Source organism: Columba livia, chromosome 11 (assembly GCF_036013475.1).
Source record: "Columba livia isolate bColLiv1 breed racing homer chromosome 11, bColLiv1.pat.W.v2, whole genome shotgun sequence".
Taxonomy (NCBI): Eukaryota; Metazoa; Chordata; class Aves; order Columbiformes; family Columbidae; genus Columba; species Columba livia.
The window spans coordinates 2,164,935-2,175,343 of NC_088612.1; the positions used below are offsets into that span (position 1 = coordinate 2,164,935).

At 43.4% G+C, this 10,409-nt stretch overlaps 1 long non-coding RNA gene across 2 annotated transcripts in view; it reads right to left on the reverse strand.

Annotated features, from left to right (window-relative positions):
- Positions 1 to 10,409, reverse strand: part of LOC135580552 (uncharacterized) — a 120,973-nt gene that overhangs the window by 107,032 nt on the left and 3,532 nt on the right. Inside the window, exons 1-2 of one of the 2 annotated variants that reach the window (XR_010475324.1) lie at positions 9,153 to 9,319; positions 8,477 to 8,553 (exon numbers count right to left, since the gene is read on the reverse strand). This is a non-coding gene — a long non-coding RNA (uncharacterized LOC135580552). Of the gene's footprint in view, positions 1 to 8,476; positions 8,554 to 9,152; positions 9,320 to 10,409 lie in introns of those variants that run through there. The other variant, XR_010475325.1, reaches the window with a different exon arrangement.

A 10,409-nucleotide genomic window follows, 5' to 3' on the forward strand; every position in this document is an offset into this window, starting at 1 on the left:
TCCCTTGGCACAGAAGCAACATGATGAACCTTATCTGACAAACAGGATCAAATCATCCTAGAAACCTCTAGAGTACTTCCCAATGCAGTGCAGATTGATGCTGACCAGGACAGTCAAATGTTTAGCCAGTTTTACTCATACGCAAGCTTACATAAATACAAATTTTATAAAATGAAGTGTTCTCTTTCCCCCCAAAAAAATAGATATGAAGTTCTATTGGAATGAGCTTCCTTGTCATGTATCTCTCTTACCACGCTGGGCCCAGGGCCAGAACGGTTCTGCTTTCCAGACTCCAATCTTGTTTTTCTCTGGATGAATATCAGAGTGAGCAGATTGACAAAGGACAACGCGGTGAAACCTCTTCAGGAGAAATGAAGGTCAAAGCATCGCATGGCAGCAAGTTTTCGCTTCTGCCAGCAGCAGTAGAAACGCTATGCCATGTTCTGCATAGATAACGATTGCAGTTCATATTTACAGGAATTCGCGAACAGCATCCCGCTACTATGATGAACCACACCATGTGGTTTGTCTCAATGAGCTACGCTTTGAAAGTTGTCTTCTCTGAACAGCTGGAGGAATGTGGTCTGCCTGTCCTCGGGCAGGCCGTAAAACATAAGACTTACTGACAGGCTTAAAAAAGGCTCTGTCGTGGCACTACACAGCACAGCCAGCTTCTTACAAACCATTGCCAGCCCCATGTTGCAGAGACATTTTTATGCTGTCAACTTAATAATGCAATAAAAGGCAGAGGAGAGCTTTAGTTATAAGTATCAAAATATAAAATTCTACCACAGATAGTGCTGGGAAGATAAACTCCCTTCTCACAGACTAGAAGTGACAGCTTTGCATTAGAAAGCAGCAGCAGATATTCAAAAGCTCCAGGAAAACCTGTAGTAAAAGCACCAAAAAATCAAAGTGCAGCTGCTCTTTTTACTGTTTAAATCATTATATATTAGCAACAAATCTTGTTGTTGGCCAACACTCAGAAATGGCATATGGCCAATAAAAGGTTCAGTGGAGTTTTCCATCTGTCACGGAAATCAGCTATGGCTCCAGCTCATACATAGTAAGTTTAGTGTCATAATTATTTGTGTACTAGACGTCAACCATTCAGTCTAACATAATCATTTGACGACACAATTTGCTAAATATACTGCCCAAGCAAAGCACTACATAACCCTAACTGAAATGCATGAGAGGCATTTGTAGTACAACACTGGCACTAACAAGAGGTAAGCTTGTGAACAGAGGGTGCTGTCTTGCCACAACACATTGTGCAAATAGGAGCACACTCATGTATTCTCTTGATATGCAACAGACAGTAAGAGGTAACCATGCTCTTATTAAAACCAAAGTCAAATGCATGCGAGACAGCAAGTCAGCGAGTGGCTGCCACACGTTTCTTGTAACCCTGCTTGTCCATTACAAATACTAAGCATATGGATTTACTTTGCTGTCTTGGCTGTGCTGCCAGCACAAGAAGGCTGACAGACTAAGCTTTAAACTATTTTCTTTCCCTATAAATTCAGGAAATACCTTAGTAAGTGCATTGTCTGAGGCTTTTTAAGAATTTTTTCTACAGCCTTTTCCATTAGTTTTCAGCAACTGTGGAAACAACAATGATACTTTTTCTCCTTCCTCCCACAGCACTCTGGTGCTACAAATGCTGTCTTTAGATCTGGATTTTCCAGACACCAGGATTTATATTTCAATCAGCCAAGAGTCACAGTCTGCTTGGCCTCAGATTTGGGCTCAGACACAAGCATATTTCTATTTTCTAGTTCAGTCAGAAAAAACGTGTAACATTCCCAAGTGCCGAACTTTAACAAAGAAGAAAAAAAGTGTTCTAAACTGTGCTGGAAGTCGAAAGCAAGAACATTTTTGTTCTGCAAGTTTGCAAGAGTAGTATTTCACCTCCCTAGGGCTCACTGCTCCACATCTGCTCCAAGAGAACTGCCAAAGTACTTAGAGCTACTGGATCTGACCTGTCGCTGGCTTTCAGCATAAGGAACCTTGGACAGCAGGAGCACAGTAAAGAGAGACGCAGGGATTCACTGAAACTTTTTATGACATTTAATAATCCCTCGGTGGTTTGGTCAGGGCTGGCACAACTTCACAGCAATAAGCTGATTTGCACAGAAATGGGCTCATGGCTCCAACAGATGATAGCAGTTCACAGGAAGTTTTTTGGTGCAAACGAGGTCCTATCCATAGTGCTGTTTTGCTCATCAGAACAGGGAGGGAAGTAAAAATAGATTATCTTTAAAAAACACAATCAAAAAACCCACTGAAAGTAATGACAATAACTTAAGAGATCATCTCAGATGCCTAAATATTAGTTATGTTGATTAGCAGTGGATTCCTAGAGCAGCCGAGACACTCACACGGGGCTGGCAGACAGAGCAGGACCTGTTTCATGGCAGCAGATGGAACGCAGGTGGGAAACCCTCGAGTACCCACAGTTACAGAACTGGACTGGGTCCTATAACCTTCAATTCTTGGACAGCAGATACTCCATTAAGCAGATCCAGTATTCAATACCTCAAGGACAACTAAATTGAGCGTATTTAAAGCCTGTTTAAATTTGCATAATTTTCTTTGTTGCTTCTGTAAAAAATGAAAGAAATATTTAAATCTGAAACCGTATGAAAAGAGCATTTCCCAGCAGGGCTTTTGAAAGCCTTAAATCTTATATTGCCTATTGTTTGCCCTGTCTTGAAGGTTAGAGATTGTGTGAGGTATCTCACCAAGAGCATCGACTCATCAGGCAGGCAGGAGATTCAACTCAATAAAAAGTTCAAGAAGTCCTTGAGGAAGAGTCAGTTTTAAACGGGTCCCAGAAAGAAGCAGGAGAATACACAGTTCATGCTGTTAGTGTCCCTCACCTTGAATTGGAGGGGCCTTCAAAACTAGGAGCTGTTGAACAGAGTAGAAGAATCAGAGTGGGCACACTTCATGGTCACTTCAAGAGAAAGACGGTGGGGGGAAGACTAGACACTGTATTTGCATAAAATATACATAAATACACAACTCCCCCACAGAATCAAAATAAGCATAGCAAGGAAAAACAAACAAAAAAGATAGCTGTTTTCACTACCAAGAAAACAACCAGTTCTGGGACAGCTGAATATTGCCAAATACTCTACCACGTTTCATTCATCAGCAGAATTCGGGTCAGTGTCCCTAAACTCCAAGGGAGCACAAATATACAGCATTCAACTGTTTTCTAGGAGGCGCTGCTTCCTCCTTTATGTTGACCAGAGGATTTCACAGGAAAACACAAGAACCCACCTAAAGCTGCTCTTTGATTCCAAGTGATTGTGCCTTGGCTTCAGCAGGCATAAGCACCAGAAAAGCACAAGAGGCTCCACACAGCCTTAGTCCAGCCCAGCCCAAGCTCTTCAAACGCTAACAAATAGAAACATATTTCTGTTAGTGGAAATTATATAGCTGGGGAAAGTGTGCAGTTCACTCACAAAACTGAAGCTGTCACCACTGCTTCTCCTCAAACTGATGGGAAAATACAGTGGAAAAAAAACACCCTGTTCGTTTGACTACAAATTTCTAAGCGTGGCAGATGAAATTCAGCAGCAACAGGCTTCAAAAAGGAAAATACTTGCTTGACGTTTCTAATGTCATTCAAGTTGAGAGTGGAGAAGGTCGGGGTCAACTTAACAGATTAAAACCAAAGCATCTGAAAGCAGACCCACTGGATTCACCTGTTGTCATCGGAGCATCTTTTCCATTCCTAGCTGACCCACTCCCTCATCTCCCCACCATTTGTTAATCCCTGCTGGCGGCTCCCAGCCTGCTATGCTGAATCAGCTACTGATTCATCCAAGCCCTGAGAAATCTGTGGCAATGGATGGGAATGTCTGAAAATGATCCAGGAAAAGGTAAGCCAGTAATTGTGTGTAAATACGTTTATTGGTAAATGAGTCGGTACTGAAACAGCTTTCTGGGAAAGCAGGAACGGGGCAGCAGCTGGAGACCTGGCTGCCATTTCCAGCCCTGCTAACAGGGAGAATGGTCCATGGGAGAACCCACGTGAACTTGCATATACGATGCACGTTGTCTCCATGGTTGCCAATTATGTTTATTAGTGACAACTGACTACAACAAAATGATGCTTCGAGTGGCCAGGGAACAGATGCGTAAGCTATAAGCTTTTAAAATGGATGAGAAAACCCTAAATCATAGATAGTTCGTGATATGTGAGAATATGAGAAACCAGTTTTAGTGACATAAGGATACAATAATTGTTCTGTCCTGAGGGGAAAAAGTTCCAGCTCTATCACATCAGTTCCTCTGTCAGCACAACATGTTTCTTCTGAAAGACACAGTATTATCTATATATTCTGTGCTAGCAATTAAGACATCAATATGCTCAGTTTTTAAGGTCTGATAAAAAGCTTTAAAGTTGCTTTAAAATATTAAAAACATTATGTTCCAGCATATACAGCAATGACAGAATTACTATTAAACATGATGTTTTAAATATCCTCCATTTCACAGCAGAGACTTCAAAGTTAGCATTGTGAAGGAATAATCAGTAGTAACTCACCAGCAGTTTATGTGAGCTTGGGAGAATCTCTAAGTCCTCTGACAAAACCCAAACTGCGTTTCTAGTGATGAGATTGTATGTCACGAGGAAGCAGGGGAGGCTGCACCAAAGCTCTCTAGAGAGACACGTTCCCAGAGTTTGCAGGAATTTTATGCTTCGGTTGTTTGCACTGCTCGGTTGGAACTGTAATAGTTCTGTCATCTCCTCACCAGAAGCACAGAATTGATTTTGTTCCTTATCCTCCTGTAACGCTAACGGTGTTTCCAGAAGAAAGGCAGGCACCTGCACACGTGTGTAAGTTTCCTGTTAGCCTGGATATAATTTACATGAACTCTACCCAAAGCACAAACCAGGAGAACCGATCTGTCGAGAAGTTCCAGCTGAATCTCGGCCAGTTTTCAAAAACTCTGTGTTCACAGAGCTATCTATCCAGACCATCTCTTTGGCGTGTGGCCATTCAGTTGCGTTTTACCAGAAGTCTCTGGTGCTCACTTTGTTCCTTCCCAGCCCCTCATTGCAGTAGACACAAGAGGCTTGTGCTCCACGTCCTACCCCGGCTGCCATGAGGTCCCTGCTCCATCTCCCCAGAAAACTGTTACCCACTCCATCCTCAGCAAACACACATCCAGAAAGCAACCACGCTGGTGTTCTCCTTGCTGGCCTCACCCCTAAGGCTGCACAGGGCTGAGGGAAGAGAGAATCCCCAGGAGCACATCACAACATGCACTAAGTAACAAAAAGCACCACAGATACTGCACCAAAACCTGAAGGTTTTAAAATCCCCTCTGGACTGACACACAGTAGCATAACCCAACACACAAAAGTAGTATTTGACAACACACTGTCTTCTAGCGATCAGTTTCTGAAACAGAGAAACATCCTCAAATCAACAACACCTATTACATTGTAAATAACATTACTACATGCTGATGTTATCTGGTGAAACAACTTGGTAGCCTATAAGACAGAATTCAATGTGTCTCTTCTCTAGTATGTCAGTAATGATGATTTTTCTAATGCTCGTTCAGTTACAGGAACACATGAAAAGCAATCACATTGGAGAAAACGTGATTTGATGTTGTTTATAAAGACACTTAAGCACTGAGAGTTTATCTCCCATCACTGAGGTTACAGAACTTGCAGGCAATAACCATAATATTATAACCATAAGAACAATAATTTCCATATTATTTATGTAGAATGTAAATTCCTAAGTACTTGCAAACCCAAGGTCAGCTGAAAGTTGCCAGAGCAGCTAGGCTGTTTCATTAGGGACACAATGAAAAACAACAGCAAAACTTTAACAAATGCAGCAGACCCACCGAAACCTGTGACACACGACCTTCAACACACGTCTTGATCTCCAAAGTGGGTCAAGAGAGCGCACGCAAAGCATGGCAGCAGATGAAGCCAGGCCTAAGACAGCCAGAGCGAGAGCTGAAGTAAAAACATCAGAAAAAACACACATTCACAAGAGTGGAAAAGAATAAGTGTATACTCCAGCATAAGTATAAGCACAAGTGTTGGTTGAAGCGTCTGTGTCAACAGGAAGAGGAAAGAAAACAAGTGGAAGCAAATGTCACGGAGAAGGACCAGAACTCCTCGGTGCACAGAAACAGCAGGAAAAGACAAGCTTAGAAATCGCAGGCAAGGAAGCAGTTTTCTGCTCTTGGGTTCTCCTTTGTCCACAGCAACACAACCTTGCATAGTTGAGGGGGAAACAACACATAAACACACCTCACCATGACTCACTCATTGCCAACATCTACTCTCCCCTGTGTTTTGCGATGTATTTACCTGCCCCACACACATAACAGTGTATTAGAAACAGAAGAAGTGATTTTTTTATCTGGTCTATACACAAACTGCTGGAGGGATGGAACAGAGAAACCTGAAGTGACCATGGTGCAGTGCTATTAACCATAGGACTCCCCTCACAAACCTCAGGATTTGCTCCATTCTTTGGCCATCCTGCATGCAAACACTCGACTTTCATGCTTGAAGCAAGCTGGCTCTACTTGCAGACCATCCACCATTTCCTATCCTTTTTAGACAATGTGCAGCCTTCCAAGTTCCACAACCGTAAGATATTCTGAAGGCTTAGGGTATGTTGAGATACCAAACAAGAACTATACAAAGGAGCTTCTCTACAGCATTATTACTGACTAGCAACAGCCGCGATCTCCTGGTATATGCAGGCCTATGTAGCCTTCGCAGTAAGATTTTCTGATGGGTTCAGTCTAGGCAGTCAACCACCATCAGACAATCAGTTTTGTGATACCACAAGCGCTGACATTTACAATACATTCTAATTGTCTTAATGAGGATTTTTAGACAAAGGAAAGCAGTTAACATGGAGGAGCATTCAAATAGTACTAGAGAAGTGCTTACTTATTTAAATCTAAAAAACATTTAATCTGGCACATGTTTCAGTTTCAGAGATTCCTTCGATGTCCTGAACAGATGACTGAACCACCCAGTGAGCAAGCTAAGGTCACGAGAACTACTGTAAAGCCTCACCAAAGAGACAGCAGATGAAGCGAGAGAAGAATCCGGGCCTGAAGATGGGAGGTGCAATTCTGTACATCTGAGTTGCAGGGAAAATAAAAATCCTCAGGCACCCAAATGAACAGATTCCATCTTCTCCAACTAACAATAGTACACTCTCTTTCCAGCACTCATTCCCTTGATGACAATCAAGCAAGAAATCCTGTTGAGGAGTTTCTAGCTTTTTTGACTCTGTGGGCAGCCCTAAGCCAAGCTTTGCCTTTGTCAGCCTATGATCCCCACTATCACAGGGAGCAACGTCACTCCACAGCTTACATGAAGAGAAGCAGCCTCAAACAACTCCGCACCCTCACCTACCTCCCCTTGACTACGTAACCCGAATGCTTCCATGGTCTACCTGCCGAAAATAACCTCCTTGCTCACTCCTACCAACTGAAACACAGCTGGAGGCAGCCAGACAGCACAACTGAGGAACTGGAAGCTTCCTGCCTTCAGATGCATTAGCACTGAAGTCTAATTACAGACCACCTGAAAACATACACTGTTCACAACTTCATAGCTCGGAGTCAATAAAAACCATTTGCCACACATACAAGGTCAGAACATGAAGGCCAAGGGTCCGAGAATGAATTTGAGTCAGTCCTGTGCTAGTTACCAAATGCCGTTCCTTCACAGCTCAACAGCTTTCCCGGTTGTCACCAGGGGCTGCAATCGAGTTGTACCTTCCAGTGACCTTCGAGGCAGTCACAGCAAGAGCACTTGGCTCTTCTGTGCTGCAGGGAGCCAAGGGTCAGAAATCAAACCTTTCCCTTTGACATTGTTCTAAAGCCATCAATTAACCCGGTACCCCTTCCTCAAGTCAGGAGATGTGCTTGAAAATAACACTGTGATGTGTTCATTTACCTCCAGCATTGGGTGTTCAGAGTCCCATGTTCCAGCTTGGTCTACAACTATGTATTTGAAAGAAAGAGAAAGCAACCTAGGAGTCTTGTGTGGCTAATGTACATTAAGGTGATGCTTTAGAGAAACAGCAGCCATTATGAGGGTTGGCAACTCTCAAATCACTGGTTATGGAGGAAAGAATATTAAACAGCTATCATCAATCTATCTAGATCCACGAAGTGAGCCATGAAGTGCTGACAAAGGGGAATATCTGCTCTGACAATGACAGTATATTTATCTTGTAAATGAAGAATAATGGAGTTACACTGAAGAGACTCATTTTAACTTTGCAAAAGTAAAGTATGCATCTCATCACCTGAGGGTGATATCTCAGCACCTCAGGGTAAGAGAATTTATTCTACCAGCTCTTTTAGAGATGACCCTTTAACACAGATGGCACTCTAGCCTCCAAATAAGCCACACAAGCAGCACAAACAGAAGAAAAGGAGCGTGGAAACCAACCTCAACAGCACGAGCACAGCCTCCCGTCGCAGCAGTAGGCCAGGTAGTCAGCTCCCTTTCCATCCTCAGCTTCTCTTCTGCCAAATAGGAACAGCACAAGATTATCACAAGAATGTGGGGGTCTTGAGGATGAAAACATCTTCACTTATTTTGTTTCCCAGCACATTAGGCCTTGTGACTGGGAGCATGAATAGTGCATATGTGCACAGACACAAAGAAAAGCACAGCTGTGCACAGGGTCACGTAGCTCTAACACTGGGGCACACTAATACCGAGCTGCACTCCTACCATCCAAACCCAGACTGGGCTGATCTTCTACAGACCACTACCAAAAAAATCAAACAAACAACCTGCCCAAAACCCCAAGGAAAGGATAACATAGAAACTGAACTGTGATTGAAACAGTAGACAATTGAAACTAAGAAAGCCAAAGAAACTCAGCACTCTTGTACAGGTACGTACAACCACACATACTTACAATAGATGCACAGCCCTTACCAGGACCTCTACCTCCTTTTTATTCCTTCAGCAAGACTGGAACCCAGCCAGCACAAAACTTTCCTGTTGTTGTTTTCAGCTAGTCATGGATTCATTATGCCATCCCCATATCTTTTCTGTCTGAGGACCAGATCCTCCCAACAAGGACACACACTCCCTTAAGTTCTGATAAACTCACCTGCTTTTTTCCTTACTATCCACATCCTGTCTGCTGACTTTATGAAGGAAGTAGGAGAGAAAAATCTCAAACAACACTAAGCAAATCCACTGCTTGTAGAAAAGCTCCTTCTTGGAGTCACACAGAGACACTGAAGTTTCACCTCCCTCACAAGAAAATGAGTACCTGCTGGGCACAGACACAACAGCTGATCCCAATTCACATTTTCTCCCACCTGCCCCCTAAATAGCACACAGCTGGGGTCAGACCTCTGGGCAGCCCAACCTCCTTTTGCTTGAAGGGGCAACAAAACACCCTCTCCTCAATTGAGCAGGGGTGGTGGAGCATTGTTACCAATGCGACTAGCAAAGAGCTGCTCTTCTCTCTTCTTCAGAAACTCTGAAAAACTGATTTATCCATTCTTTTTGCTGTTAAGCAGAGCAGGGCTTTATCTCAGCAGCCACAAAAATGCAGTAGCACACGTGGAATCTGTGCTATTAGCTGACCCACCTCAGCTTTGCAGAACCCTCTCTTAGGCTCAAACAGCCCAGGCAGCCAGCCGTGCTGAGGCCAAAGTACACGCTGGCTGTCGGATTTTTGTGCAGGGTCAAACGTGCACAAACACAGAGCTTGGCTCCCCGTGCTGGGAGAATAAGGTGCTTTGTTTTGTTTCTGTTTGTTGCTCTCTCCAGACATGTGCTCGGCAAAGAGGGCATGAGCACGGCAACCTCACAGCTTCTCCACAAACCAAGTGGGCTTCGGGCTTCGCTAAAATCAAAGCTCCGGCTTTGCTTCAGCTGTGCGCAGGGAGGGGGTGCCTATGGAAAGGAATTAGAGCTTGAGCACAGATCAGAACCAGAGCATAACAAAGCCTCCAAATCCTGAAATCATATGACTGAACTCTTCTAACTACACAGCAAGCGCATTGCTGTACCAGGGAACACGTTCCCATCAGAACGGCAGGCTCGTAAGTAATTAAAAGCAGTAACAAAAGAGCACACCATCAAAAAACAAAATCCAAATTGAAATGAAGCAGCTGATATTAGAAAACTATGCTGAGATTTTTAAGAGTAGGCTGTGATAAGCTGCGAGGAAGAGGGGCAGGTAAGGAAGCTGCTTACCTTGATAATGAAACCCTTCCTGCTGACCTATGTAAGGAAAGAGCCACCAGTAATTTAGACAGGAAAATTCATACTGGTTTACGCTGGTGCAAAGTGGGATTTGGAAGAAACTCCTTCATTTTTTTAAGACTAAAATGCTGTATTTTCTCCTGTAAAG